Genomic DNA, 7,354 nt, shown 5'->3' with positions numbered 1-7,354 from the left:
AGATTTATAAGAAAATCGAAATGCTTTGATAAATTCCATAACTGTTTTTTGAACATTGGAGCTCTTTCTTGCAGAAAAATAAAAATGCGAAAGGAAAGTAAACTAGTAAAATAAAATAGTGCATGATGCTTGTTCAGCCTTGCTACCCCGAGGCTTACCGGGCTCTGGTGGTTCTGACGGTCCAATTATTGAGGCATGCTCCTCTGCTTACAGCCTGTATGGAAGGGCCTTCCTCCCCCTCCTCCTCAAAAATGACACAACAATCCATATTATCGTCTTCCAGGAACAAATTCCTCATTGCTGCCAGTGCTTCTTCTTCTTCTGACCCGTAGATGACCTCGGCCGGCTGGAATGTCTGCTCCAAATGGGGTATTGGCTGCTCCAAAGGATAGTAAGGGCCGCGCCATGGTGGCGACCAGTGGTTGAACTCCTCCCAAGTATACTCATATCCCAATCCAAAGGTGGTGCCATGCTTCTTGAGCTTGATGGGCTTAGCGATTCCTTGGAGATTCTTGCCAAGTCCCTTGCCAGGTTCATACCCGCTCCAGTTCAATATGATTTTCAATTTTGTTATTCTACCATTTATCCTTATCGACGGCGTTGACTCGCTTGATGTGGTGGTAAGTTTCCCCGCCTATCCTTCTTCTGCCTCCAATTGCTGGAATGGTCTGGCGACTGTATATGGGATTGCTGCCGTCGCCGTGAATGATCACCTCTTGGTGGGTCCACTCAAACTTCACTGCCTGATGTAGTGTTGATGCTACGGCCCCAGCGGCATGAATCCATGGTCGTCCCAACAACAGATTGTAAGATGCCGGCACGTCTATCACTTGAAAATCAACATCAAACCAAGTAGGCCCCATTTGCAAACACAAGCAAATTTCCCCAATAGTAGACCTTAGAGAACCGTCGAAAGCTTTGACGTTGATGGCCCCATCCTTGATCTCATGCAACCTTTTTCGCAATGTCCTGAGTGTTACCAATGGACAAATGTTGAGACTGGACCCCCCATCGACCAGGATCCTGGTGATAAAATAATCTTCGCACTGCACGGTGATGTGCAATGCCTTGTTGTGACTCAATCCCTCCGGTGGCAGCTCATCTTCATGAAAAGTGATTCTGTGACTTTTCAACACCTGACCTACCATGTTAGCCATCTCTCCGCCGGTGATTTTACTTGGTACATATGCCTCACTCAGCACTCTTAGCAAGTCATTCTTGTGTGCATCGGAACTTTGTAGCAAAGCAAGGATAGAAATCTGTGCCGGTGTTTTGTTCAGCTGATTAATGATTGAGTATTCTTTGGTTTGTATCTTTCTCCAGAGATCGTCGGGCCCAGTTTCAGTGATGGTTGGCCGATTAGAGTCCTGCTTGCTTGACTCAGCCAAATGCTCCCGGGTGTAAACCCTGCCGGTTCTTGTCATACCCTGCGCTGCAACGGCTTCCCCGAACTTGACCTTCCCCTTTCTTCTGGATTCGGCTGTGTAGTCCCAAGGGATAGCCTTTGTGTGGAATGGTGTTACTGCCGACATTGCCATTGGAATTGGCGTGGCTATCTTTACTCCGATCGGAGTACTTCAAAGGGTGTAGATGTATTTACTGGTGACATAAACTCAACCTCAATCGGCGCTGGCATCTTTGCAGAGGATGGTGCTTCGAGTAGTATGGACATGTTTACCTCGGCGTCCCCAGAAGGCTGAATCTGGACCACAATCGGATTGAGGGTGACTACTGGCTTCTTTGGATCGCCGCCTTCTGTGATTAAACCGATTTATCCCTTGGGGTCCCAGTCATCCTATATCTCGATCATGTGAACACCCCCACCTTTGTGGTCTGGCAGAGGGTTATTGCGGACATTCGGAGCAGGCTCCTTTGCTACAATGATCTTATTGTCAATCAAAGTCTGGATCTTATCCTTCAGAGAGCGGCATTCATCAATGGTATGTCCTTTCATGCCGGAATGGTATGCACGGGATTTATTTGGATTGACCCGCTGAGAAGGGTTTTCAGGTGTTATAGCAGGGATAGGGGTGACATAACCAGCAGCTTTGAGCCTTTCGTACAGCTGGTCGATTGGTTCATCAATGGCGGTATACTGTTTGGGAGGTCTATGGTCAAAATTTGGTCGTGGTCAAGGGAAGTTTTGACGTGGGGGAGGTGATTGATAGTGGGATGGTTGGGTGCTGTAGGCTTGGTAAACATGTGCCGGTTGGGAGTATTTAGGTGAAGTGGGCTGATATGCGGGATGTGGAGCTGATTGATAAGTGGGTGGTGGAGTATGGTAAGAGGGTGAGGATGCTTGGTAGTTTGTAGTAGGCTGATAGGTAATTGGAGGTATTGGGTATGTTTGATACTTGATTGGGGATTTGGTTCCCTGTGCAACTATTACAGCACCTACGTCCCTTTTCTTGGACGTACCACCAGACTGTAAAGCCTTATTGGTAGCTTGCAAGGCTTCAAAGTTCGTAACCATACCACTCTTGATGCCTTCCTCGATCCTCTCTCCTAGCTTGATGATGTCCGAAAATTTGTGATTCTCGATCAGCATCAGCCTCTCATAATACTGTGGGTCTTGGGCCCGAACGAAGAATTCATCATCTGCTCTTCTTCCAAAGTAGGCCTAACCTTAGCAGCTTGTGATCTCCATCGAGTAGCATATTCACGGAAGGTCTCTGTGGGCTTCTTCTTCAAGTTTTAGATGTAGAACACATCTGGCGCGTTCTCTGTATTGAACCTGAATCTGTCCACAAAATCAGACGTCATACTTACCCAGCTTGACCACTTCTTCTGATCCTGGCTAATGTACCAAGATAAGGCGGCTCCCTTCAAGCTCCTCATGAAAAGATTCTTGCGGATTTTCTCATCTTTTCCCACTCCGACCACCTTGTCACAGTATGTTCTCAAGTGAACCCTGGGATCCCCTATTCCATCAAACATTTCGAACTTGGGAGGTTTGTACCCTCCGGTAGTTCGACATCGGGTTGTATGCAAAGATCTTCATAGTTTTGCCTTTCAATCCCTTTACTACCTTCAATGCCTTGAATTCTGCTAGTCAGCTTTTTAAGCTCTTCGGCCAGATTTCTGATGACCAAGTCCTTGTCATCAGACTCGGGTGTGGCTTGATATGGGGCTGGGTGGAGTATGGCACAGTCTCCACGTAGATGGGGGTATTGTGCTGGGTGTGGCAGTGGTCATTTGTGGAGTTTTGGAGTTCTGGGATGAGCAGTGGAGTACTGTTGGAAGTGTGGCAAGTGTTATAGTGGTGGTGAGGAGCGGGATGGTTTTGTTGCTTTGGGATATTTTGTGGAGGTACGGGATTCTAAGTATTTGGGAAAGTAATCTCTGGAGTGGTGAGGGAAAATGACAGATTTGCCAGATTCCGGACTTGATCAAGTTCTTCCTGAAACTTCAACAGCTTTTGTTCCGGTTGTGATGCATTTTCCTTGGTGACCTCTACCCGTTTAGTTGAGTTGTTCAAATCTTCCATTTTTCCTTTGTTTTTGTGTCTGGGAGAAGGAGTAGGTGGAGGGCCCTTGGATCTCGTAAAATATGATGATGCTGCCAGAGTTCACGAACTAACCTTTGGGGAGGGGAATAAACAAAAGCAAAAACAAAAGGTAACAAGTCAGTGAGGATCATAAAAATTTTTTTGCAATATTTAAACACGTAGTGCTTGAAATATAAAACGCGTCCTAATTTTGGGGACCTTGTTGTGCCCGAGGTAGGCCTAGCGACAAGTAAATTTGGAGAACTCAAAATGCTAAATGCCTCATTTTATTCATAAAAAGGTAGGCCAATCCCAAAACGACACTAAATAACAAGAAAATAAAAGTCACTAATGGCCATTGTTATTACATCTTATAAAGCGAAAATGGAAATTCCTATCTATTTGGTCCCGGAGGGACCTTCCCCAGACTCGGCATTGTTGGCTCCATCGAACAGCTCTCTCAGCTCGCGCAGTCCTAGTAGCAAGTAGGCTCTGGCCAGATGTCCGCCTTCATTTCCTTCAGCGGTCCGGCAGTCTTCGACCCTCTTCAGAAACTTCTTTTCCAACTCTACTATACCTCGCTCCAAATAGACCAATCGCTTGTTGGCGCTGACAGACATATCATTCCACTCTTCAATTAGTTTTTGATTGGCTTCCTGTATCTCACGGTGCTCGCTTTCACATTCTCGGATTCTCTTTCAGAGATGGTAGTACTTGACCTGTGCTTCAGCCTTTTCATCGATAATCCTGTTACCTCGAACAAACCCGGGTTGACCCAGACTATTGTGATTGTCCTCTAACCAGCCTGAATAATAGGGAGCACAACCTGCATGGTATCTGTTTGGTTCAATGGTGTCCTTTCCCAAGACAATCTTGCAATGCCACATATGCTGAGCCTGGCACCTGTAAGGGCTATCGTCATTTTGGAAGTCAGCCCGGAAGTGACTCATCATGTCGACCCTTGATATAACCTGCTTTTTACCCGCTTGCATCATAACCCGAAGAGGTACGTATGGGTATGTTCCTCATAAGCCGATTAGTATTTAGAAAGGCGCGTCCCTGGATCGGACGATGAACTCCTCGGTTGGGAACCACTCGAACATCCATTGTACTTGGTCCTCAGTCAGATTTTCGAAGAGTTCGACCCATTCTCTAGCATTCTCCGGTTGGGTGAACATGTTGGGCATGTAATTCATTCGCTTTGGGTGATGAAAAGTGATATGATCGTCCCAGTCCCTTCGATGGATTTACTGTCGGTACTCACCCTTTTGTAGATGTTCCATGAGCCAGAGTTGAAGTAGAAAATTACAACCCTCGAAATGTTTGGCTCCCTGTTGACACCTTTCTAGGGCTCGGTATAGTTCTGCGATGATCATTGGTACAAGACTGAATGGTTGTCCGTCAATTCCTTCCATTAGAGTTCTGGTGACCATAGCTAGCCTGGTATGGATCCTTGCTTTCTTCATTGGAAATACTATTACCCAAGAAATAGAACATGAAGATAAATACCCTTCGGTGAATATGCCCCAATGATGTAAGGGCGAACTCATCAGGATAAGTACAGTAAGATTTCTTGTGACTTTACCTCTCGTACAAGCAGTAAAAAGGAATGTACGACTCTTTCAAACATGTCAAGTTTGGATTCTTCTTTAGACCCATCATTTTGAGAAAACCTCTACCTTTGCGATTTTCCGGCATTAATAAACCCGGAGTTTCCCACGGTATACCAGCCAGTACTCCCATTTCCTCGAGCAATGGTGTCATCTCAATGTCTCCGAAACGGAACACAGACCTATCACAATCCCAGAATAGAGTAGCAGCTTCTATGAATTTGTTGTTGGGTTGAATTTCCAAGAGAGAGGGTAGGTTCCCCAAATACTTCCGGATGAGTGTCTGATCACTGGAGTGAAGATCCTTCCACCAGCTTAGCAGTTTGGGGTGGATATTGGTAACCATGCCGAATCTGGGGACTTCGTGCCTCATGTTTCTGCAAGACATAGGGTTAGGCCCTTACCCCCACCATACTCGACTACTAAATATCAATAATTGGCATAGAAGCATTTAGTTCTCCAAATAAATGCACAAAACGTGGTAGTGTCCGTTTGGGTTTTGGGGAAACCCAGTGGACTTTGGACAAGGCTATCTTAAAAAGTCATTATGCGGACAGCATAACTGACTCGGCTAGGTTTGACCATGATGCATGCACAATTAAACAGAGTAAGGTTTCTATGGGGTATTAGACTGGTACCCTTGAGCGGACAACTCAAGAGGGAAAGGCGCGGAACCGTCGACTACACCGTTGATCGACTGGTTTTATCGCAAATATGCCTTTGCCGGATTTAGGGTATAATAATATTGGAAGGGCGCAACCACTCATTAAAGCGTTGCTATGGTATTTTGTTTGGCACGAGTGGAATATGATGTTGAAAACATGCTTATGCAATAATTAAAACAAGTTGTCATGTATTTGCACGTTACAAAGGCAATAATTACAACAATTCTTCATAACTTAAAACAGTAGTAAAGGAAAGCAGTAAAAGAAATAAAGGAAAGAAACAAAGAAACGGGTCAGTTTTAGTAGTAGGAGTAGGAATTAAATGCTTAAACGGTTTAAGCAAATGAAGGCACATAAGAAATGTAAAGTCACAGTAATAGCTTGAAATGGTAAAAGCCTAAAGTAACATCCCCAGCAGAGTCGCCATGCTGTCGCGCCCCCTTTTTCTCGCAAAATCGGGCTCAAGACATTTGGAAGGACAACTCGTTCCCTTTTGGGAATTGGGTTTAAGAGAATTGAAGAGTCGCCACCTAATGATTAAAGTGCATTAGGACACCAAGAAGGGTTTTGTTTGGGTAACCTGAGATTGGGTAAGGTCTTGAAATTATTCCAAGGGGAAGGTGTTAGGCACCCCTCAGAATCCCCTAGTGTGGTTCCCGGCCAAGCTATTGTTGTGACTCTAAGTATAAATAATAGATAAGCAAGTAGGACTTTCAAATAAGAGGGGATTTCACATAATGGTTGCAAATAGATAGAGTGAAAAGAAATGAAAGAAAAGCTGAATTTTGAGAAAAAAATAGTTTGAGAAATTTGAAAATAAACAATGAAATAAACAAGTAAAAGAGAGGGGGGTCCTAGGTTTATAAATAATATGGATCACCCCACACAACACCCGGTAACCACTTATACACGTGGTGTTATCGCGTGGTCATCATATCCATATCTACCCTTTCCCACCCCGTTAAGGTATTAAACGCGGAATGGTCTCGTTTCACTTATTACATGCCATTACCCGCCCCAATCCTATCAGTCCTGGAGGCATTTGGGACTACTAATCCTAAAGGGAAATGGTATGAGGTTTTATAGTTTTAAAAGGACAAAATTCTAGGGCGACAATTAAAACACATAGAGCAAATATGGGAAAAACACTCAAACACATAAGGCTCAAACATGCCTCCTTAGATTAGAAAAAGCATATAGTTTAACATGTCTTGCACGTACTGATTAGGGTCTGATTAAACTTAAAAGTTAAAGCAGGCTGATTTATCATATATTTTCAAATAAGAAGTCCGAATTAGACCTGCCTGCTGGTTGTAATTAATAAAGAATGTTGCAGTTTATAACTTTTACCCTAAGGCTTGCCTAAGTGATAGACAAATACCTATAGGCATGATGTCTACAGATTTCAGAAATAAGAAAAAATGAACTGATTAGATGCTGATTTAAAGGGAAGTTACCAGTTAAAAATGAATTTTTAGAAAACATGAGTTCTGCTATTGGTAACGCATTATTACTGCTAATTTTAGACTCATAAGTGAGTGTAGGCTATTCAGATTTTGAGTTACGGAACCCCTATAGGCTTTGCTTTCTAT

This window comes from Nicotiana attenuata, chromosome 5 (assembly GCF_001879085.1).
Source record: "Nicotiana attenuata strain UT chromosome 5, NIATTr2, whole genome shotgun sequence".
Lineage (NCBI taxonomy): Eukaryota > Viridiplantae > Streptophyta > Magnoliopsida > Solanales > Solanaceae > Nicotiana > Nicotiana attenuata.
This window is presented reverse-complemented; position numbering follows the sequence as displayed.